The sequence below is a fragment of the Pleurodeles waltl genome, chromosome 5, assembly GCF_031143425.1.
Source record: "Pleurodeles waltl isolate 20211129_DDA chromosome 5, aPleWal1.hap1.20221129, whole genome shotgun sequence".
NCBI classification, from domain to species: Eukaryota; Metazoa; Chordata; class Amphibia; order Caudata; family Salamandridae; genus Pleurodeles; species Pleurodeles waltl.
The window spans coordinates 686,121,243-686,146,876 of NC_090444.1; the positions used below are offsets into that span (position 1 = coordinate 686,121,243).

The 25,634-nt window shown below is 45.6% G+C and overlaps 1 protein-coding gene across 1 annotated transcript in view; it reads right to left on the reverse strand.

The window, feature by feature from the left end:
* Nucleotides 1-25,634, reverse strand: part of TAGAP (T cell activation RhoGTPase activating protein) — a 442,394-nt gene that overhangs the window by 251,581 nt on the left and 165,179 nt on the right. The window lies entirely within an intron of this gene.

Below are 25,634 nucleotides of genomic sequence, written 5' to 3' on the forward strand. Positions count from 1 at the left end.
GGATGTTATAGTTAGGTCAGATTTCGCAGGCACAAAACCATAGACATTCCAAGGTTACAGTTACCTCAAGAAACTATAATTTGTGCCCCAAGGAAACTCTAACTCACCCCCCCCCCCCCCCCACCATGTAGAGTTTTCTAATAAATAACTTTTGGTGTTTTAGTGAATTTGTAGGTTTTTATTTTTGGGGGGGGACAAATCCTATTGAGTTTGCAGAAATATATGGTCCACACAGCCAATAAATAAAGAAACATAAAACATTAAAACAAAGAATACAAAAACAAAATCAAAAACCTACACATTTCGCCACTTCCCCTACTCCACCCACATTGTGGCAATAAGATATAAAGTACCTGGGCAATTCCCCTCCAACCCCATTGTATCCCATAAACATACATAGTTCATCATCCACTGGTTGTTGTATATTGCACACACGTTTCAACACAATGCCCCTGTAATCTGTCCATGTCTGCCATACCTTTGGTTGCTTTTGTGGACATCCCCTGCTTTATACACCATCACCTACAAGCCCATACAATGTTCCACGCCAGTTTTCCACACCGCTAGGGACCGGGGTGGCCATGGCCTTCCACTCCCTTGCTATGTCCCGTTTTGCCAGCGTTAGACCCAGGAATAACATGGACAGCTCATAACAATTCCCTCCCAGTGCATCTGAGGATTGCCAAATGGAGGACCCAACCCAAACAAAATGGGCTCACTTCAGAAATGGTCCAATACAGGGCAGCCCCACATCTTATGCAAAAATGTGCCAACCTCCCCATCACAACGAAGACATGTTGAGGAGGCGATCACCCCCAAAGACCACAACCATTTACTGGCAAAATATACCCTGTTTAGATATTTGAGCAGGGTCAGCCTGAGTCTGGCTACAATGGCCGCTGTCCTGGGCTCCCCCAAAGCCTTCTTCCAATACTCGTTCCCCAAGGCACCCACATCAGCATCCCACTCCTGCTTGGGGGCAGAAGGCAATGAACCTGTTTGGGCGATAAGTGTCTGGTAAATCTTTGCAATCTTATGAACAGTGTTTAGAGTATGGAACCATTGTCACAGAATGGCGTATTGGAAATTTTGCAATTAAAGTTTTGTGGACATATCAGTGAGGGACAGCGGTAAAACCAACCAGACCCGAACATCATCTCTTCATCTAGCAAGTACAGCTTAAAAGATGTGGTCACACGCCAATGCAATGTCGAAAATTCTTAAGTATTTAAACCCACCTGAAGCATTCCGGAATACCAATGCTGAACCAAGGTCATAAGGGCAACTGCCGACTTAAAATACAGTAGATGTGGATGTGTTAAGATACAGGCCCGAGGATTCGCCAAAGGTATGCATGATTTGTAAAATGTGGGGCCCTGAGGCTGCAGGGGCGGTCAGAAGATAGAGGACATGGTCTGTGTATAACGGGATCTAATCCAAATGACCCGTTCCCACTCAAAACCATGGATCGTCCAACCTCACCCACACTGTCAATGGCTCTACGGCAAGAGCGAATAGAAGGGGAGACAGGGGGCATCTTCGCCTCATCCCAGATAGATTGGAAACAAGTCCGAACTAGCAACGGCCATCCAAACCTTTGCCGTAAGATCAGTGTATAGTAGTCTAAGATAAGTCTGAAATCCAGGGCCAAAGTTCAAGGGGTGACGAAGTGGGAATAAATACACCCAACTCATGGGGTCGAGAACCATATCTATATTGGTAAGAAGAACTGTTGTCTGTCCCTCCAACCTATCAGCCAACGTCAAGGCATTATAAAAAGGACAATAATTATTTGGGGTAGCACAACAAGGCAAAAAAACGGCTTGGTTGGTATGAACCAATTCGTGAATTTAGCAGATCAACCTGTTCACTGACACCTTTTCTAGTATCTTCACTTCCAGATTTAAGAGGAAAAGTGGGCGAAACGATGAATGATCGTCTGTGGGCCGGCCAAGCTTGGGGAACATCACTATCTCTGCATGTAGCCAGTCAGGGGAAGAGCAGCACCCTCTACTGCAGACTGTATCACCCCCAACATGAGTTCATGGAGTATGGGCATAAAGGCCTTGAACCAGAACTCATTAGGCTCAGCCCTGCCAGAACCAAAGAAAGCTCCTCCCCAGTGAACACTCTGTCCAGCAGGTCACGATCAGTGGAAGAAAGGGCTCTGAGGGGAAGAGCTGTCACATATTCCTAGATCTGGTCTTGTGTCAAAACATCCAGTTTTGCATACAGTTTTGAAATGGGCAGAAAACTGCAGGCCTCCTCCAGAGGATCACTGATCAAACTGCCCATCGAGTCATGTCTAAGAGGAACAGAGGGAGGACAAAAGGACCCTGACACATGGAGCATTTTGCTTGACTTGTCACTCCGTTGGTATATGCAGCTCTGGGCCACGTGCCAAGGCTGCTTGGCCTCCACAAATAGGAGCTGTTGGTATTGTTGTTGTAACAAACTCAGTTGTCTACTTGTCAATTGTCCACCCTCCATATGACCCGCACACCTAAGTCTGCCATTTGGGCCTCAAGATCTAGCAAGTCCCGCGCCTGATGTCGGTGCTCCCAGTCGAGAAGCTAATATCTGCCCCTCGCAGTGTGGGTTTCATAGCCTCCTACAGCATATACCAGGACGGCACCAAACCTATGTTCAGTGCAAGATATTCCTCTATGGAACGCTGGATATGGAGTTTATACTCTTGGTTCTGTAAGTACCAAGGCGATAAGCGCCAACGGAACGTCGGGCACCGACAGCCCACAGGGCAGCAGACAGGCACCGGGAAGTGATCAGAGAACGCCGTGCCATGACAGAGACATCCGAAATTCCATATATATAAATAGGAACATGGAAGAAGAAAATATTCAACTTGGGAAAAGGAGTCGTGTGCTGAGGGAAAAAAGGTGCAGTCCCCCTGAAGTGGATGATGCGCCCTCCAAATGTTTACCAAACCTAGGGCAGAGAAGAAAGAAGGAAGATGGTTTCTGCTAGTGCCAGGGGATGGTCAATGCGGACACCACTGATCCTTCAAGTCATCTATAACACCGTTCCAGTCGCTCTCCATCACTGTGAACCCCTCAGGATGTACACCCCAAACTAAGGTTATCAACTCTATGAAGGACAGACCGAGGGGAGGAGGGGAGGATAAGCCACAAATTCCCCCCCCCATTCTTCGTAAACAGGGAGTATCCATCACGGTGTAGACAGCAGCCAGACCCCAACAGTGGACCCTGCCAGGCCTCCACCAACAGATCCCCAAAGCCGGCATACTCAATTAGTCGGGGAAACTAATTTACCACTCTCACAGTTTGGTGGTTTCTAATCTCCAGTGCGGCATCAGCATTCACTGCAGACACTGCTAGGATTTGTTGTGTGCACAAATGTCAGGCAAACAGAAGCAAGGCAGCCTACCGAATCCCCACATGCTCCCCACCACCTGCTGAGGCACCACCATCCCGTCGGGGCTCCTCCACGAAGAGTGAGTTCTGGTACACTTCTTTGTTGGGGTATTAGCAGATCGATTTCCTCTGAGGCCTTGAGAAGAGTCAGAGTCCATGTGTGGGGGAGAGTGTGGCTTCAGATGAACACATTCGTTGGCCCACTGAAAGACCTCTTCCAGTATCTCAATGGATATAGTAGCATATATTGGATATTGAGGTCACAAAGCTGTTGTTTCGCTGCCAAGAAGGAGTGCCGTACCATCCTGGTGTAATATGGAAAGATCATAATGTTGTGAGATTAGAAGGTGAACCTATCCTGTTGCCTGGCATGTTTGAGAATAGCATCTCTGTCCAGGTAGTTTAGGAATTTAGAGATGGCAGGACGGGGCCCAGCCCCTGGGTGGAGAGCATCTCATCAAGGCCCTGTGAGCATGCTCAACACCAAAGCAGGAGGACAAGCCCTCTGAAGGCATTAACAAGCGGAGCCATTGGTTAAGAAAGCGCTCCAGCAAGTTAACCTCACAAACTTGAGGAAAAACCATGAACCCCAGATTATTATGGCAAGCCCTGCCTTTACTGTTCTCCACCCTCACCGCTAGCTCCTTGGCTACAGCAGTAATTTAATGACCATCTGCTGTAGGGTGTTAAATGACTTCTCCACCCAGATACCCTAGTTTCAGACACTGAAATCCCCTTGATGGCTTTCCTAAGGTCCTGGCAGAGTAGAGTCACATCTGTGCCCACCGCTTCAATTTTACCATCCAAAATGTCCTGCAACCTTGTAATAGCTGCTAAGAGGACAGGACTGTCTGGAACTCAACCATCCTGTCTACAGGCCACTGTAGGAGAAGTGTATCCTCCAAGCTGTGCATACTTGTCTCGCATACTCTGTTTGGCACCTGCAGGGACTTTATTCTTGGCCATGATGGCAAATAGGACAGGGGATACAAATACTCGGATTCCCTAGTTTGCAGGACCTCTGCTGACCTTCCTGAGCCCCACTGCAGCCAAGCATGTGAGGCAGCACGAGCTGTCAGACCACAGGGCCCTCCCAAGTAATAGCAGCCAAAGCACTCCTCAAAGGCCCCAGGGAATGGGCCAAAGAATCCTAGAGCAAAGTGAAGGGCATGCATAGCACTAGATCCTAGCCTGGTCACCTGTGCAAAGGATGCTCCCTCCAAAGTGGGGCCCCCTAATAAAGCAATCCACCAATAAACTGGTTCACTGAGCACTCCTTTGAGCAAGCACAACAGGGTCAAAGAGTTGGGGCAGTTGGCACATCTGCAGTAGATAGCAGCGTAGATTTCTCTGGCACAGGAAGGTCAGTGCAGTGGCACAAGCACACCTCTTAAGGTGAGTGACTCCAGGCCCTTGTGCATTATCCAAGCCAGAAAACGTGTCTACCCCCTCAATTAGGGAGTCCAAGCCTTTCCCCACAGCTGGGGGGTGGGGTTATTGTTGACAGAGATTAAGTGAATGTATTAAAGTGGGGGTTCATGTGCTAGTGGTCCTCACGTTCCCGCCTCCGGCCCCCAAGAAAAAGGGCCAAGGCACCACAAGCCAACTGTGTACAATAGAAAGGCACTCAGTACAAGTCCATGTGCCTCAATTGACCCCAAGGCTAGCCGTCTCCTCACTGGCGTGTAGTGTTGAGCCCCCAGGTGGCCGGTCGCATTGGGCAGCGAGGAACTCAGCATCACGAGGAGCTGCGCCCTACCCTCTGCCCCATTGCAGAGCAATGCGGAGCGTATCAGCTCTCTGTTGCGCCTCCCACGGCGTTCCCTGCAGCCAAGGTGGAATGGGGGAAGACAGCCAAGAAGAGAAGCCGTAATTACAGTCCTCCACCTTGCAGACCACGGCGTCTGCCTCAGTCAGGGGTACACAACCACACCTCTCGGCCACAACGCAGCCCACTTACTTCGAGCCAAGCAACATATGTGTCACTGATGCCGCAGCTGTGCGCTCTCTCCTCCTCAGCAAGCTGGTGGGGGCCCAGGAGCTGGGTCTGAAGTGGAGCTTTCCTGACGTGGCCAAGAATGAGGTCACATTTAAGGTGTGGTACTAGAGTGGTACTAGAGTGAGGCCACCATCTTCAGCATCCAAGCCATATCCACCTCTAAGGTTTATTCTGTTTCCTAACTATGACGTCCCTTTAACCTTTGGTGTTTACAGTGAATGTGTAGAGTTTTTTCAATGTTATCATATTTAATTACCTTCCATTAATCCAAACCCCGCCATACAAGACATGGCCATGCACAGCAGAGGGTTGGCCGCAGGCACCCAACGCTGCATTGTGCACAGCCCCCCACATGCAGACAACCCGGGAGAGAGACACGCACCTCTCTCCATGGGCCGATTACGGCTCCTGGGGCCCGTCCACATAGTAAATGGGGAGAGGGGCACATAGCCGCCCTCCTCGGGCCGAATTGGGCCCTGGGTCCCCATCTCTCGGGCAATGCTCTTTCAACACACTTATGATACCCTGGGCTCATCGATGCATCGCCTGGCCAGTTCTCACTTCCCTGATACGCATTAACTGAATATTTAGAAACATAGCGACTATGTCAGGGTGCTTCCTAATTTCTGTGGCTGTGATGCTATTCTATTGCCGCGCCTGGACCTTGGTCAGGGCAGAGATGTGGTCTGGCAGTAGTCAGGAAACGGTGGATTGTTGAATGCGAAGCTCCGAGCTCGAAGGACAGGAAACTTACCAGGCATGTCGGAAACCATGGTGCGGCCGGGGGACCAAAATGTTATGTCCCTTTATTTGTTTGCCTTCCAAGTAGCAGCGTGTAATTCTAGGACACAAGTACACTGAGGAATGGGAAACCAGCCACAGACAGTGCTTTAAATGGAAAAATAGAAGTGTTTCTGAGAAGTGCCGGTACTCTCCAATTAAAAGTATTACGTTTTTCTTGAGATGTGCCGGTACTCTCCCTCTCAAAATAAAAAGGTGCTGGTACTCAGTACCGGCCCATTTAAAGCACTGGATTTGTTGCCACCTAGCGCTGTTGTAACGTTAGCTGCTTCATGAAGGGGCAGCTTAATCTTGCTTTTTATTGAGTAAATGTATGTTGTAACAGAACAAAGGAGGCTCTTAATAAGTGCGAGACCTGGTTGAAAGAGTAAAGACTGCCCTCCACTTCTGACGGCCTTGAACATTACTAAACACAAGTGTTCATTCTTTCACGAATCGCTTTAAATCCTTGCCTGAGCTAACTTCACATATCGGACAAAAACGCGGAAATATGTATTAAAAGGCCGAGGACCTAAATGTGATTAGCTTTGTGCAGTGGTCTTGATGCCACTGTAGGTTAGAGGTGGCCCCAGGCCCTACTAATTGGGGAAGGCACTGTGGGGAGGCTGTAGATGACAAACTGAGCAGCAGGCAACCGATCTTAAGATCCATGTCATATAACTGAGGTCACAGAAGGAATGGACATTGTTGGTCAGTCTGGTCAGGCAGGTGCTTGTGAAAACTGTTGCCTGTGACTGGGATTGTAACCTATGTGGTTCAGGAAGAAGAAATGACCTAATGGTTTAGTAGTCATACATTTGCGTCATTTTTTGACGCAAAAGCGGCGCAAACTTACAAAATTCAATTATATTTTGTAAGTTTACGCCGCTTTTGCATCAAAAAATGACGCAAATGCGGTGCTAAAAAAGTATAAATCAGGCCCATAGTTCTATATAAGGGCCAAAACTTAGGGCCATATTTATACTTTTTGACGCTAAACTGCGCTAACGCAGTTTAGCGTAAAAAAAATTAGCGCCGTCTAACGCCATTCTGAAGCGCCATGCGGGCGCCGTATTTATAGAATGGCGTTAGCCGGCGTTAGCCGACCGGCGCTGCCTGGTGTGCGTGGAAAAAAACCATGTACACCAGGTAGCGCCGGCGTAGGGGAAAATGGCGTATGGGCGTCTCAAAATGGGGCAAGTCAGGTTGAGTCAAAAAAATCGCCTTAACCTGATTTGCGCCATTTTTTTACGACGCCCATCCCCCATTAACATGACTCCTGTCTTAGCAAAGACAGGAGTCATGCCCCCTTGCCCAATGGCCATGCCCAGGGGACTTCTTTCCCCTGGGCATGGTCATTGGGCATAGTGGCATGTAGGGGGGCACAAATCAGGCCCCCCTATGCCACAAAAAAAATAATAATAATACTTACCTTAATGTCCCTGGGGTGGGTCCCTCCATCCTTGGGTGTCCTCCAGGGGTGGGCAAGGGTGGCAGGGGGGGTCCCTGGGGGCAGGGGAGGGCACCTCTGGGCTCATTCTGAGCCCACAGGTCCCTTAACGCCTGCCCTGACCCAGGCGTTAAATTCAGGCGCAAATGCGGGGTTTTTTGCCCCGCCCACTCCCGGGCGTGATTTTTGCCCGGGAGTATAAATACCACGCACATGCCTGGGAGTCATTTTTTTAGACGGGAACGCCTCCCTTGCATATCATTAACGCAAGGAAGGTGTTCACGCCAAAAAATGACGCTAACTCCATGAACTTTGGCGCTAGACACGTCTAACGCCAAAGTATAAATATGGCGTTAGTTTTGCGTCTAAAAAAACAACGCAATTTCGGCACAAACGGAGTATAAATATGCCCCTTAGTTCTGAGCTGTAATACTGGCATCCACACTCTCTCCTCGGCCTCACTTTATCTAAAAAATTGTGAACAATTGAAAAAAGGTAGAGCGCCAAAATATGATTTGGGCTGTGGTGTTGCACTATTCAAGTCTTGTCAGATTCAGGAACTTAACACCATCGTAACCAGGCACAGGATTCAGCTGCCTTCTCTCAGACAGACATGGAACAAGCTCATGATGGGCAGAGTGAGGTCATACTTCTGTGCAGTGCCTGCTTTAAGAGGACAGCGAAGATTAGGCTGGATGCTCATTTACTCTTTGGCTCGTCTGCTGAAAGGTAGAATGGCACATAAAATGTTAGAGTTTTCCCAAAAGACGCCCTAGAACTGAGATAGACTCCTGGCCTTAGAAATGATGCCAAAGAGGCCCCTATGGCAATTTTCAATTCTTGCCACCAAAATCTGAAAAACTGGACGTTCTTCATTACACAGTGAGTTGAACCTGCGATTCAAACAGATCTCAGCAGCAAATGCCAGCAACATTAGGTATCTCACCAGCTACCATAGATGTTGAAACCTCCTGCATGTTTTGGAGTGGATCTGAAGTGGTATAGGAATCGCAGTTAGAATTAACCTATAGTACAACAACTTCCCAGAATGTATAAAACAGAATACCAGAAACCTCTCTACCTATCAAATGAGGAGATTCAGATAAACCTCCAATGTTAATATATACTTTACAAACAGAACAAGAAAACTTAGGGGAATATTTATACTCAGTTTGCGCCGAATTTGCATTATTTTTTTGATGCAAATTCGGCGCAAACCTAACTCCATATTTATATTTTGACGTTAGACATGTCTAACGTCAAATTATAGGAGTTTGCATCATTTTTTGGATGCGTGCAGCTTCCTTGTGTCAATGAAATGCAAGGTAGGCATTCCCATCTAAAAAATTGTGCTATCCGCATAGTCCCATATTTATCCCCCTGTGCTAAAATGACACACGGGTGGGAGGAGGGGCTAAATAATGGTGAAAAACTTGCTTTGTACCATTATTTAACGTCTGGGTCAGACCAGGCATTAGGCGACCTGTGGACCCATTTCCATGGTTAAGCACCATGGAATGGATCCATAGGTGCCCTCTCCAAGCCCCAAGAACACCCCCACTCACACCAGAGGGACACTAGAGGATGGGGGTCCCCATCTCAGGTAAGTAGGGTATGTATTGGAAAGTATTTTTTTTTAAGTGCCATCGGGGGCCCTAACTTGGGGCCCCATGCATGGCACAGGGTGCAATGGCTAGGACCAGGGGACCCTTGCCCCCTTTGCTTGCCATTGGGGTGGTGGGCATGACTCCTGTCTTCCTTAAGACAGGAGTCATGTTTCAGGTGGTTGTGCGCCAGGAAATGGCGCAAGTCTGGTTAGAGGCATTTTTTTGCCTCTAACCAGGCTAGCGTCATTTTCTGACGCACAACCATCTCCTTCCCTACTGCCACAGCCACCCGGCTAGCATCTTTCTTGAAGACACTAGCACAAGTTTAGCACTGGCTTGCTCCATTCAATAAATACGGCGCCCAGCTGACATTGTTAAATGACGCAAGCTGATGCTAAACGTTTTGCTGCAAAACTGCGTTAGCCCAATTTTGCAGCAAAAAGCATAAATATTGGCCTTAGTAGCAAAAATAATATAATTGTATGTACCTTAAACTAACTTTAAAAATTAATTTGTGTGTTTTAATTTGGGACAGAGCCAACAGACGTTGAGGCAATAAAGTACAATGCACATAATAAAGAAATAAAAATAAACAGTAAAAATATATTTCAATGAACAATTCCCAACAAAGTTCGCGATTGAACAACTACAGCTAAAATAACAGCTAATCAGTCAACAACTTTCAAATTAACTTCGAAAAGTATTGAGGCAAGAGGAGGACTCAACAGTGCATGTGACTAGATCTTCTGCCTGGTGCCAATTGCTAGGCTGTTCCATTTATATGCTTCATTTCTGTCTGGGTTTTTGTTCACATGTGGTTCATGTGTGTACTGTACGAGATTGTGGGTGCTTCTGTTTTTCACGGAAGTGCTACCCTTTACATGTCAAATAAATGTAAAACAGGGAGTCATTTCAACTGCTGCTGAAAATTTGGGCAACTGCTGTTTCAAGATTTAGGCAGACAACATACCACACAGCCTAAACTAGTATCTATGGTTGGGCTTTCAGTTACTCTCAGAGTGCCTCTCTTGTTTCACCCACAAGGTGGAGTGGCAAGGGTGCCATGGGTCCTAATAAAAAGAAAGGAAAATAGGCCCTTACTTTGGTAGCAAACATAGTGACATATGGGGTACTGTGGGTCCCTGTACCACTCACCTACTACACTATTCATAGTTACGGCCTTGCTCCCTCACAATCCTATTTCAAATGCCTGCAGAGCCCCTTCAAACCAAAGACTCAAAAAGTTAAAAACTGTCAGCATGGACCTTTCCTCAAATAATGCACAGCTAGGACTGATCGCAAACTTTTATCCCGTTCTTTGACACACAGTTGTGTGGTGCTATCCATGGAACTGGTGGAAAACGTGAGAAAGGACATGCTGTAACTGCCCACTTGACAGTGCACAAACGCCCAGATTGTTTAGGTGTCCCTTCCCACACATAAACAATCTATAATGGCAATTTGGCAGCACACATAGAAAAAGCAAAAACTGAGTAGGAATACATTCCTCCATGTTTTGCCATGCTAATGCCAAAACCTGGGGCTGCATCAGTTTTTGGCGTAATGCCACCAAAAAAGTGGTGTTCCACCTCCTTGTAAATATGGAGCAACGCTTAGCGCCACCGAAAAGTGATGCTCCGGTGGCACTAGGGGCTCTTAAATATGCCCCAAAGTGTGAAAAAGGCCTTCATTACAAGTTGTGAGTTAGATCCCGACACCTGTCCAAAAAGGGTTTATCTCACCTCACTCTTTTCATTCTTAAGATAATACCAAGTTAAACCTGCCGAATTGTACTGGTAAAATGCAAAACATGCGGAGTTAGGTACATTACATACCGGTCCTCCATGTTATAGGTATTCATCACATCTTAAACATACATACTTGGGAACTAAAGAGCCAGTAGATGACTAACTTGGCTTAGACTAAAGAAATAATATTTCACTCCTGATGCAGCTTCTAAAGTGCTGACAGCACTGGGGCAGAAACAGCACATTAATCTGTTACTGACTCTGATACACCCGTTCCAGTATTTCAGAGGGAGCTATGAGATGTGGTGGACTCTTCTGACCAATCTCTACTGGTATTTCAACAGTAGATTTGCAGTGAGCCGGACTTATCCCTTGCTCCAATGCTTCTAGGCTTTCTGAGTTGAGCAGGACTCGCCATTTCCAGATTCCGATGTGTAAGGAAATAAGCGATTAGGTGTGCGGCTTGCACAAGTAATGGGTCCACATTTTCCCTCCACTCTTCTGACCAATCTCTACTGGTATTTCAACAGTAGATTTGCAGTGAGCCTGACTTATCCCTTGCTCCAATGCTTCTAGGCTTTCTGAGTTGAGCAGGACTCGCCATTTCCAGATTCCGATGTGTAAGGAAACAAGCGATTAGGTGTGCGGCTTGCACAAGTAATGGGTCCACATTTTCCCTCCATTGGGAACCCAGCACCCCAATGTAGTACTCAACTCTCTCGGGGTAGCAGAGCAGAGCAGTCCAAGGCCTACTCCGGGGAGTTGGTGTGGAGTAGTAATCACCAATCACTTGCACGCAGTCCAGCCTGTGCTTTTCCTCTTGAAAGGGAAAAGTGCATTTATTACACATTCACTTCTAAGCAGTACACAGTAATTTACAAATATACATAAGACTGCTGAAAATACCATGCAATGACGTAGTCACTGCTGACCAATATACCGCATATCAGAATAGTATCATTTTGTGGGAAAATGCACTAACCACAAATGAGTGTGTAAGTGCACTTATTACTGTTAATAAAGCATAAACCTTTTGACCATAAATCACTGTCAATGTAATTCTCTCAAAGCATTTTAAAAAAAGATAATAAAGCATGTACCTTTTGATCATTAATTCTTGTCAACATCATTAGTTCAATAAAGCATTTCAACCAATTTAACTATGCATTTCTCATGCTGCTAAATGGAATTAGAAACATAGCCCCTAGAGGGCAGTACATTTTTGATCAAGTGACCTGTAATCATAACCTTTACCCCCAGGCAGTTTTGTACAACATATAGATTTCTTTTACAGCCTATATTCTACTGTAATTGAAGCCACAGACTTCACCCCTAAAGGGTGCAGTACAGCATGCACTCTTTTAAACACATTTAGACTACAGTGCTTGTAATCAAATACTTTGCTCATAGAAGGCACTGCACTCCCAGCTAAAGAGCACATGCTCCAATATGAAAAACATTTGAAAACTCAACCAGAGCCTGGTGTGGTCATCTTTTTGTGGAACCTGCAGACTTAGGGTCAGTACTTTAGTAAATTCTTTGGAGCTTATTTTGGGGAAGCTGTGCCACTCCTGCAGCAGACTCACACTCTCTCCTCCTCAATGATGGTGACCCGCTATCCTGAGGCCACCACAAGCCACACAATTGCTGTAGGGCAAGCCCCAGAGGGCATTATGGGGCATTCCTCTGAGCATGTGCATATATAATTATCACCTTTCCTGCTGAGCCGGGGACAGCTGTTGTCTTTGATTTCCGCATGTTTTTTCTGACCATGCGGCCTCCCACCACGCAACTTTTTCTTTTTGTGGGTGTTCTCAGTCCCACCTGGGCACCCATGATTTGCTTTTGTTGGGAGGCAGCACAGGGAGCCCACCCTTGCCCGCTGGCTCCCCGCGTGGGAACTACTCCTCTGTGCTGCTGCTGGAGCTGTCAGGTTTCTTCTGCCAGCTCCTGTGGGCAGGGCACAGCAGCACGTGGCGGCCTTCTGCACCTGCCCCCTGACTCAACCACGGGGATCGTGATGGGCCAGCAACATCTGAGGAAGGGCACAACGGCATTCCTCCTACCTTTTTTCTCTCTCCTTATACGGGAAGTGCAACAACGCTTCCCTGCCTTCAGTAGCAGTTAGGGGCCTGGAGTTGGAGTACTGGGCCCCTAGATAAACAAACCAGTCTAGGGGTTGAGGTCCCTAGGCTCACTGGACGCTGGGAAGTGGGGGCCACGCATGCCACTTTCCATCAGAAAATTTGGCATTCCTACTTACGATGACCCCTGAGGAGTTAGAAAGGCTCCAGCAGAGGAGCTTATAGCTCCACGCTCTCCAGACCTCGTTGAGGTGTCAACGGTCAAATTCTTTGCAGGCTCATATTTTGAGCCCCGTTGTGCCTTTTGCTTGATCTAGGTCTTTCTTTGCAAGCCCTAGCTACCTGGCGAACCCTAACCACCTGGTGCACTTTCTTTAAGCCTCATGCAGGGCTAAAAATCTACTGGTCCACTAGAGTGGACAAAGAACAGGTGTTCTGTTCTGTCAGAAACTGAATTAACAGTTAAGATGCCTTTAAATCTTATTCTTGTCACATTTGCTCTGTGTTCAGAGAGAGAGGTCAAATATCAGTTTGTCTTCTTGCAATGCAAATACTTTTCCTTGTGACTGCAGTGTTCCAGGATTTTGTAAGGTGAACTGTCTGATGTATGTGAAATGGAAGGCTTTTGGTATCAGGTTTTTCCTAACACACAACATTTATATAACTAAGTCAACTTTACAAACATTTCAAAATATATTTCAGTAGCTGTGAAAGATAATTTTTTCTACTTCTGTGTGATGAAAAAAATATTTTAATGGAATGTAAAAAAGTCAGAACACTTTACTTGGTGATGTGCAAATGATAAATGTGTTATGATACTCAATTTTCACTGTTTATTGTTAATACACTATATAGTTTTAACAGTAAAGCTGCAAGTTAGTGGAAAGGTTTTTGGACATTTCTTGGAAATGTACTCTTTGTAAATGACAGTGCGCTACAACATCATGCTTTAGTTATGTATTAAAAGTGATGTTTTAAACTTAAACTGAGAAACACTCCTGCCCGGATGGCAAAGCTATTAGTAAACTAGGAGGCAAGTCATGCATGGATCAGGTGTAACCTATTTGTGTGCTAAATTTATTATACATGGAGCAAATGTTTAGTGTATTTAGTCAAACAAAAGAGGATTACTTACAGCAGAAATGCTGAACTCACATATTTGAAGGTGCACTCATATGTAAGAATGAAGAAAAAGGCGACTGTAAAGTACAATATTTGCCTAGGATCACACAATTTGAAACCTTTTTCCGGGTCAATTACATTACAGTTAGGTTGAATAGGTTATTCAAGCTACTTGACCTGCAGGCCTAGTAACATTTTTATGATTTTTGAGGCCTGTCATGGCCTCAAAGGTGACAAACTTTATAGGGAGCTGGTTTCACTGGATCCCCGTGCCAGCCTATCCCCTTGTTTTCTTCTGTGCCTCTCTTCTCCTTGGCAAAGAAACCCAGTCTTTTCCCCAGCTAGTCTTCAGTGGCTGCAAGTGGACCAGCTAGGAGAGCCCCATTGGTCCTGGGGTCAACTGAAGTCAGACTCCTTAATCGAGATGACCATCAAGGGGTTCTTTCTTCCAAATGTCCATGGCTACCGCCTCCAGTCCAGTGCCCAGCAGAAAGTCACAACCAAGAAATAGATCTCCCCCTGCGCAAGACCTTTCAAGTAGGAGTAGGAGGTTCCAGCAGGGATGCACCTCTGGATTATCCTGAGGTGCCACATCACCTCCCAGCCCCTGTCCCAACCTTCCTGCACAGCCTGCTAGGACATTTCAAAATGGCATCACCCGGGAGGCACTTGCCTCAGCTCTGTCCCTCGCTGACATCACTGCCAGGGCCTTTCCCATCAATTCTTCAAAAGGAGCCCCTTTCTTGTGTTGGCTACAGAGGTCTGGGCTCCTTCCTTTGTTTAGTGGGCTTGGGAAGGCCCATCCCTGATACAGTGTGGCAACTGACTGATTGATGCGCAGCATTCTACCCCTGCTTTCCTCCTCAGGAACTGAGTAAAGCACTGTTAATTGCTCCCTTGGTGTGGGCAGGCCTTTGTTCCTGATGTTGGAAAGAAATGTTAACTTGGCATAGCAGGGTGAGAAAAGGCCTGGGCTCTGATCCTGAGCTGAACCAGAAAAATATGACATACCTAAATGACCTATAAGCTGTACAGATATATTTTTGGAACTTGCAGAAATGATTTTTCCACACAGGTTACCATGGACGAGTCACAGTCTGTGGGGCTCACCCACAGTAAAAAGGTCACATACCAGGTGGGGAAAAAGCAAAAAATCCGGGCGGATGTGATGTTCAGAACCCATTTCCTTACACTATGCAAGGCAACACACACACAACTTTGTACTTTGGGGCAAAGGTGTATGCAAGGTGCTAGACATCGTGAAAGAGTACAGCACTTGCACTGAGCCAGAAAGCACCAGAAGCCCCCTATCTTAACAAATACGCTGCTGTCCTGCTCTCTCCTCCTGTTGACAACGCAGAGCAGCAACTTTGGCTGCTGAGCTGTGTTCCTCTATAAATTAGTAACTGTTGCCCTCAGTGTGTGTTGAGCCTCTTTTAACTGCTAGCTGCACCCGTGCCAGCACTCATGGCCTAGTCCCAAATGCAAAAACAATTAATTCCTTCTGTTAACGTGGTGCCTTGGCAGGAAGCAAGGGTTGAAATAAAAAGAAGCCTGTTTGAATGGGGCCACATCTTAGCTTTAGCATCTTAGGCTCCAGACCCGGCAGCCAACAATCCAGGGAGACGCAGCTGTAACCTGCCATGTTACTTCACTAGCTAACCGAGGACTAAAGCGGAAAATAAAAGTGGTTTATGAATTCAAAGTAATGGAAAAGAGCCAAGACTTCCAATGAAAAAGTCGATGAAAATGCATGTGATGATACCCATTGAGTAAGAGACTGAAACCTGTTTGAAGAAACCGATGGAAATGTCTGTTCTACATATATGAGTGAAGTTGTACCAGTACTCAACATCTGTGTAGCACGCAATACGAACACAATTCCTCTTTGGTCCTTAATATTTGGCATTATATACGGCCTATCTGGAAGGGACTTGTTTTATTATCTTAGAATGAGTTAAAACGTGAGGATTTACATTTATACTTTGCAAGATATACGTCAATATGAGCAGTGGGTGCACACTTCACTGAATTATTTCTGACAAACAGGCAAAGTAAGGATCTCTGCACAAAGTGCATGAATCCACTAAGAAATTCTTCTAGGCTACGAACCTCTACACGAGCGCGTGCCCATAGGAGTATTTCTTCGGTGCCCCACTTTAAAAATGACTTATCACTGGAAGGGTCAGAGGCAGTGACACACAGCTATAAACCCACGAAGTATTAGAAAAAAAAATGTGCATGTGTGATAGTGCGGAAGTCCGTGCTCGTCCCATCGGACATGCACATTTTGCTTTCACTGCAGCAGGGGCACTGAAAGTGCAGGCTGCAGCTCACGAGATGAATGCTGCACGTGAAGTCTTGAAAGACAATGGCGAAGCCGTACGTCACACATACCTTGTGATTGACAGTGCAAGATCTGTGGCAGCGGCAATCGCTGCGTGGCTCAAGCCGCATGGTAATTGGCTGTAATAAAGTCACAAACAGTTAGGAGCACACCTGCCTAACATCCCAGCAAATAATCTGCCCCATTGCATCATGATAAATGTAGTTTCCTCAAAAAACGAACTCCGTTACTTTTAAATATTTCACCTCTAAATAGGTGCAGCCTTTGCTGTGCATCTCTGGACACATGTGTTTCTGGGTTAATCCCTTCTTCAGCAGAGAACAAGTTTGCGGGGTGCTGGAAATGCTGCCATTAATCATCCGGTTTCAATACCTCTTCACTGGCATGCTCCAGAGCTCGTCAGCCCACTGGCTCAAGGGAGCCTTTTTAAAGTCACAAACAGTTAGGAGCACACCTGCCTAACATCCCAGCAAATAATCTGCCCCATTGCATCATGATAAATGTAGTTTCCTCAAAAAACGAACTCCGTTACTTTTAAATATTTCACCTCTAAATAGGTGCAGCCTTTGCTGTGCATCTCTGGACACATGTGTTTCTGGGTTAATCCCTTCTTCAGCAGAGAACAAGTTTGCGGGGTGCTGGAAATGCTGCCATTAATCATCCGGTTTCAATACCTCTTCACTGGCATGAGAGCTCGTCAGCCCACTGGCTCAAGGGAGCCTTTTTAAAGTCACAAACAGTTAGGAGCACACCTGCCTAACATCCCAGCAAATAATCTGCCCCATTGCATCATGATAAATGTAGTTTCCTCAAAAAACGAACTCCGTTACTTTTAAATATTTCACCTCTAAATAGGTGCAGCCTTTGCTGTGCATCTCTGGACACATGTGTTTCTGGGTTAGTCCCTTCTTCAGCAGAGAACAAGTTTGCGGGGTGCTGGAAATGCTGCCATTAATCATCCGGTTTCAATACCTCTTCACTGGCATGCTCCAGAGCTCGTCAGCCCACTGGCTCAAGGGAGCCTTTTTAAAGTCACAAACAGTTAGGAGCACACCTGCCTAACATCCCAGCAAATAATCTGCCCCATTGCATCATGATAAATGTAGTTTCCTCAAAAAACGAACTCCGTTACTTTTAAATATTTCACCTCTAAATAGGTGCAGCCTTTGCTGTGCATCTCTGGACACATGTGTTTCTGGGTTAATCCCTTCTTCAGCAGAGAACAAGTTTGCGGGGTGCTGGAAATGCTGTCATTAATCATCCGGTTTCAATACCTCTTCACTGGCATGCTCCAGAGCTCGTCAGCCCACTGGCTCAAGGGAGCCTTTTTAAAGTCACAAACAGTTAGGAGCACACCTGCCTAACATCCCAGCAAATAATCTGCCCCATTGCATCATGATAAATGTAGTTTCCTCAAAAAACGAACTCCGTTACTTTTAAATATTTCACCTCTAAATAGGTGCAGCCTTTGCTGTGCATCTCTGGACACATGTGTTTCTGGGTTAATCCCTTCTTCAGCAGAGAACAAGTTTGCGGGGTGCTGGAAATGCTGCCATTAATCATCCGGTTTCAATACCTCTTCACTGGCATGCTCCAGAGCTCGTCAGCCCACTGGCTCAAGGGAGCCTTTTTAAAGTCACAAACAGTTAGGAGCACACCTGCCTAACATCCCAGCAAATAATCTGCCCCATTGCATCATGATAAATGTAGTTTCCTCAAAAAACGAACTCCGTTACTTTTAAATATTTCACCTCTAAATAGGTGCAGCCTTTGCTGTGCATCTCTGGACAACTGTTTGTGGCTGTATTAAAGGCCGCCTACGTAAATTACACTTTTAGAGTGTGTGCAGGGCCTGCCGTAGGACGAGCAGTGGAAACTAGGTGCCGAGTAGAGGAGCACTAACGAGATAAGCAGCTGAATGCAGAAATAAAGTGTGGTCTGTCATAGGCTAAAAAGATCCCCCTTTTTGCATCTGGATGTGTGTGCACACTCAAATGGCATGCACAGCTGCTGTATAATAGCAGCACAGGCACAATGATGGAAATTCTATGCATGTTTAATGAATGCATGTATATGGTTCTTCTACTGCAGCAACCTAGCCGAAAGGCACCAGAGTACCTCTATGGGATGACCTTCTTGCAGCGATATAATGCTTACCATGACATAATGTTGGTAGTTCTTAGCATAGCGATGACCACCGATGGTATAAGACTAGATTTGGCATAACTGAGTTACAGGGGCAAGTGCAGGAAAGAAAATGTGAAATGTAAACGTGATGAAATATGGAATGAAAAAAAATGTGCTTAAGATGCACCATTTTTAGGCAAGACTGTAGGCGCTCTGGCCTGTTGTAATCTATCTGTGGGCTTTTAACCACGCCCACAGCATGCCCATCACTATCACTCGTTCATGGGCTTGCCTTTCAAAAATCCTTTGTTATAATTGGTAAATGATTTACGTTTGTCCCTCCTGGGGGTAGTTTTGTTACCGCCTTGGTCATCGACCCTGTTACATGGATAATTGCACGTTTGCCGATACATTTGACTGAGAGCGAACTTTTGTTTCCTTTTGTGTCTCTCCTTCGCGCTCATGCTCATGGCGGCCGTGGCACTTTAAATCTGCTATCTCATGTCAACTGTTTTACTTTTCATTTTCAATTTATGTGGCAAGAAAAGTCCAGTTAGGAATTTACATAGCTAATAGCTCTAACTCGGGCAAACATGAGACCCATTGCATTGCAAAAGGTTGTTAATATCGTCTCAACGTTTTCTTGTGGCAGGTGAACCCATAAGATCTCTGATCGTGGGTGGTGGGGATTTTCTGTGAACATCATAAAGTTATTGAAATATTTTGATCATATCAAAATGTCTATTCAGAACCTCTGGCTTTTCTGCAAATGTATGTGAAAGTTGGGTAGTACAGTGCATTATGTGTCATGTGAAAGAAATCAGGCTGCACTGATTCACTCGCTTGCTGCAATTCAGACTCTCCGATACCTTCAAAAGCCTCTAGCCACCACTGCCCGCAGGTTTCATGCATTTCTCTGCAGCAAGCTCATTAATCAAGCTTAAAATTCTTTATAATCATTGAAACACGTTATCAGACAATTAGATACAATCATGTGTGTGCGTGCGCACACACAGCCACCCACTACTGCAGCAAGTGCATTAACTAACTCTGAGACCTGGTTCCTGGGGTCCCTGGGCAACATGGGATTACTATGCTTCAATTGTGACAGTTGGAGTCGTATGCCACTAGTTCCTGGGCCAGCAGTACTATTGGATGTCTAGTTGAATTATCAAGTACTGCCCTTTAACCTTTGACATTCAATGGTAAAGAAGCAGAGCAGTCCAAGGCTTACTCAAGCAGGTGATGCAGGCTAGTCACTTAGAAAACCGCATAAGGTTTACAAAACCCCTTAAGAACTGAATATCTGGACAGTGCTTTACTTTATAAAATAGAAATAAACTTTACTACACATAAAAATGAACACTACACACAAAAACACATCTCCAGCGCCTTTCTAGGCAGAGATGTGTATATTGTATACTAACCAAGTGCTAGGTGTTCCATTAACTCTATAGTCTTTGGTCAATATTAGATCTATGGGACTCTTCATAATCACCTTCCGACTTCACGGAATCAAGGTTCAAGGATGCAATCAGATCACTGGCCATTGAACTTGGATGGAGACGAGTTACCGGCATGCTTGAGAGCACAGACCACAGCAGTCAAGTACAATGCATCCATTCAGTCTTTCCCCTGGGACAGGTTCCAGCGACCACCACCATGGATTGCTACCTCTCAGTCTGCACCGCTGAGATGTGTGTTGCGTTTACTGGTACTTTAGAGTTTTATGAGTTTTTCGAGCACCGCCACAAAACCTCCCACAAGCTCTTCCTCTGGCACTAAGGAAATGCAGAAATATGCTGTTGGGGTTTCGTCCTTTATGAGGCCTGGGTGATCTCATGTCCTGAAGCAGCACAGACTGCACACCACCTCCCACAGATCCCCAAGACAGCTGGGAACCAGGAAGACTCACATCAGTAGGGTGCACTTCAAGTGTCCTGTTTCACAGCAGAAAGGGCTCGCTCCTCTCAGGGTGGTCCTGCAGCACTTTGGGAGTGATTTCTACTCCAGACCTATCCCCAGTCTGGCTGGGGGAAGCGGTCAAGCTGACTCTACTTTCTGATCATAGTCCTTCTCAACTATCTTAGTGTACAACTCTGTCCTTCTGAGATTCTGGAACAACTTACTGGTCAAAGTTACAAATATGTTTGATATCTCCTGCAAATTCAAAGGTTCACATTCTGGAGGGTCTCTTGAAATCAAGACTGCATGTCCACTGCATGAACAGCTTATGCCAGGACCATGGACAACATGGACCACTCTTGGAAAGGCTCCAACTAGATCATGTGAAATGTTATTGGACCCAGACACCAGGCTATACATCACAAATATGCTAGTTCTGCAATAACAAGGGGGAGCTGAAAACTGTCTGGCAGAAGCACAGCAGCAAGTAAGGAAGCCTGGCACCCTCACCCACAGGACACTATCGATTTACTAGGGGCAGCAAGAAAATAATCAAAAGGCAGGGTTCCTAGGCAGCCTTCGACAAAGTCATCCAGTGTCTTAGGTTGCCACATGCACAATGTCAAAAATGGATTCCACCATGTACTGTCACACTTTCCATACGTGACCCTCACATGAAGACCTGGAAGGTCCTGCTTAAGAGTGATTGAGAGACAATTTTATTTGGAGGAGGAAACGAGGCACTTTCACTGACTGTGCACAGGAAAAAAGCGTATTCCTCAACTATACATTGATACCCCCACTAGTCCCTCAAAGCCCAGGTAAACAAAAGAATGACCACTCTTTCAAGAGAGGGAGCACTGTGGGCACACCATCAAGCTCACAGAATCGGCCTGGGGTGTTAGTTGATTTACCAGGGATCCCCCTCAGTGAGTTTGCATACATGTCGACCTCACTGGGACAAAAATGATAACTATACAGAGCTGAAGACAGGCCAGGACAAAATCTCCCTCCGGAGCCATGTAGAGAGATTTATGTCCCAACAGCACCTCACCTATTCTGCTGGTATCACACCCTGACACTTCGTGGCTATATCTATGTCTCTGCAACAGTTGCCACGAACTCCTAACCCACCTCACAATGTAGCTGTTTGTAAAGGATAAAGTAAGCCGCAACAGAAGTTTTGTTACACAGCCATAGGCCTAATGTAAGGTGTGTCATAGGGTGCAGCAGATTCAGCTACCACATAATTGTCCTTAAGTCAGACACACTCATAACTGTCAAGCTAATATGTGCATTATCTCACCTCTTTGTAGATTTTGTTGGGCACTTGCATGGCACATGATGCCAGCCTTAGTGTTGCCACTGATCAACACTGTTGACAACTGTAAGACCTGAGATCCTTGGCGTGGTATTATGCCAAATCTCTTTTTCCTTCACCCCTCCTGTTTAATTAATTCATTTTTGTTGGCATTAGAACTCTGTGCACTTTAGCACTGCTACCTATTGCTAACGTACTTGTGATCCCTCCCTGAACCATGGTAAAATTGCCCTGCACCTATTTGACACATTTAATTTACATGTAAGCCCTTGGTAAATGGTACTACATGAACCCAGTGGCTGTAAATTAACTAACAGGGCCCCGGACAGCTTTTCACTGTCTGCATAGCAGACAGTGAAAAGCGCGATGGGTGCAACTGCACCCGTCGCACGGCCGCAACACCGCCGGCTCCATTCGGAGCCGGCTCCTGTGTTGCAGGCCTCATTCCCGCTGGGCCGGCGGGCGCTAACTTGGTTAGCGCCCGCCGGCCCAGCGGGAATGTTGGAATGGGGGCAGCGGTATTTTGGCCGCATGGCGGCCAAATGGCGGTTCCCGTCTGGCGGGCGGCCCTATGTGTATAATGAAATGAAATGAAATGAATTGTAATTTAAAATCCTCTTTATTGTTAAAGTCAGATTTAAAGTCTTGATTCTGAAGATGCCACTTCTAGAAAGTTGGCATTTTCTGTGCCTACACCAGTGTGCCTTTCTGCCAGTGTCCTGGGTGATGACTGTGAATTACTCTTTTAAGTAATGCTTCCTGAGAGTAACACAAAATGGGCTTAGGTTGACTGGGGGGATCTGTACCCAGCCTCACTTACACTCCAAAGGGCTTTGCCTCCTGCACATACAAATGGACCTGACACCACCCTTTTGTCCCCCCAGACATTTGGGAGCCACATCCAGGAAGGGCAGGGGACTGGGCCAGGTGTTTCCTCCCCACACAAAGCTGGCACTAGAGATAAAACCTTGCACTCTCAGACCCCAAATCAGATCACTTCTGGACATGTGGAAGACTAAGAAGGATTGCCATGCTTTGCTGCAGCAGGAAGGACTGCCCTGCTGCCTGAGGAAGGAAGACTGGACCTGCTCCTTTAGCCCAAGACCACCAGAGTGACTCCTAGGGAAAGCAGGATGGCCTCCTGTGTGAGCTACCGGGACATACCAAGTTCCAGAGACCCTGCAACTTACCTGATTTCCGTTGGTCCCTGCTGGATTAAGTCCTAGCCCGAAAATGGTGCCCCCCATGTCCTTGACCCTTTGTGTGGTGCTAAAGTGGCCTTCTCCTTCCAAAATCCAAATCGTAGCGACAGTCGTCAGCAGACTCTACGACGACCAGCACACAACCGACAGCAACAAGCTCCTCGGCCTGAAAATCCAGGTTTTCCTGCTCTGAACTTTTCCTGCCATTATCAACAGTATCACTGAAAACTTGTCCAGGGGCTCCACATCGTCAATGTATAGTCCTCAGGTACAGACTACCGTCTCAAGAACTTTTCAGAAATTTCTTCTAAGTCTAATGGTAAACCGGGCCCAATCCACCCTAGGTATCCGAACCCCCCCCAATCGTGGTCAGTTCTAACTTTTAACTTTGACCCAGTGTTGAGTGATAAGTTACCTGCGGTGGTCCATTGTTCTTTTTGCCCCTATTTTACACTATTTTTTATTAATTTCATAACCCCCATTCTGGTCATTGGATTTAATTTATTTTGATGTAATTTTATTTCTAACAATTCACTCTATTTTTCTAAATAAAGTGGGATTTTTCTTGAGTTGTGTCTCTACTTTTTAACTGTTTGAGTGTTGCATAAATACTTTACACATTGCCTATACATTATCTCTGACTGCTTTTGTGCCAAACTACCTGAGGTTTAACACAGGATAATTTAGTAATATTTTGTGGTTCCCCCAACAAGGATTGTGTTTATTATTTGAGTGGGGCTTAACCCACCCTCAACTAATAACCCAATTTCTTACAATAACTAACACAATGTCGGTAGTCACATTTAAGAGACGTAAGGCAGCAGATATGTTGGCTGCCCTTTGTTCAAACATTCTCCTTCATGAGACAGGGTATATATTTTGCAAACATTGGCAGAAATGAGTAAAACCCATTTTTGGGAGGTCTCCCAACTGGTCTTTCTAAGGAATTGGCAAACATATTACTGGCAGATTAGCACCTGTGTGTACCCCTAACTCTTTAAAAGCCTTTCACGCAACACACTCAAGAAATACAATTTAATGTTTTGGGCTGCATTACCTCCTAAAAAGTGACTATGTGAGGGAGTTTGAAAAATCACACTTTTTAAAGAACTTTATGTAAGTGTGCTTTATTCATTTATTTTATATTTGCAAACATATGCAATGTTCACAAAAAATCAAAGATACAAAACATATTACATTAAAGGAGTAGCTGGCCAAGTAGCCCTGCACAGCAGCCCTGGCATCTAAGCACATTCCATTTCAGGCAGCTATGCACAGGATTAGGAAACAACGCTGTCACTCAAGGTGAAAGACAGCCAATTGATTAAGTGGGCTGACGCATTGCCCTTTGCAGTATACTACAGTGGGTGAAAAAAAATGTGAATGACTCAATAACAAACCAATTAATGAAGAGGGCTGACTGAAAGTGAATGTATTACACATATATTTTTAGTAAAATCAAAAGGTCTTCGCTAACACCAGACCTATAAATCTAGTAAGGTATTTTGTTTAATAAAGAAAACATCTTAGAGCCGATTTATAACGCCCTGCAAACTATTAGTGAAATGACAGGTTCTTTATTAGTTTTACCCACCGCCAGTTGCTGCATATTGTACTGGTGTCTGAAAAAAGCTAGACAATAACTGGAGGTTACAATAGGTTGCCGAGAGCACCAGGGAATTTCTTAGAAATTAGTGGGAGTTGTGTGGTATTACTGGAAAGACTCCTAATACTTTCTTGAACGGTTATACATGCTTCCAGCTTGAAACATGTCTAATAACAAGATTACTGCACATTGTTTCACTTCAGAGCATTACTGGAAGCCTCTACATGACCCACTTAAATTACATTTATAGTGTTTAAGCCGATTCATAAACCAGGGACGTAATACCTGCCATCATTCGGAAACAGGAAAGTGGGACTTTTTTAAAAGAAAAGGGGTAGTTTATTTTCCCCATTAACTTGCAAGGAAGTGCAGGTCATTTTCGGCAGGAGCCATATTGGCTTAAAAAAAAGATTGGGTACATCCTCTCTTTATCAGGTGGGCATCTATGGCCAATGCTGAAAAATGAGGCTTCAACTATTGATCTGGAAATTTTGGGGTATAAATGAGCAATACTCTGCAGTGAAACTGTTTCCTGTAAGGCTGCCACCATTGTTTTGCTAATACAAAGGGAATATGCTCTTTCATCTTGATTCAGTAGTTACTCGGTAAATTCAAAGAAAGCAGGCAGTTTTAAAGCAAAACTTCAATTACCTCGCCTTCTACTTCCTCGTTCCATTCCTTACTTAATGAATGAATGCTCACATTCATTAATACTGTTCACAACTTCCTAAAGCTGTTTCCTCTTTCTATACCCACACACTCCCTACTCTCAGTACTGCCTATACTGGTTCTATGCTGTTGTCATTTCCTGAGGGCTGCGGGGAGTTTGCAGGGGCAACTTCTTTCTTTTCAGGGGGTGCTGGGGCCCCTGCATTGAAGATACCTGACAAGGTAGGAGCATTTCAGTTATGCTCATGCTATTGTTAGCTTTTGTTCTCCCTGAA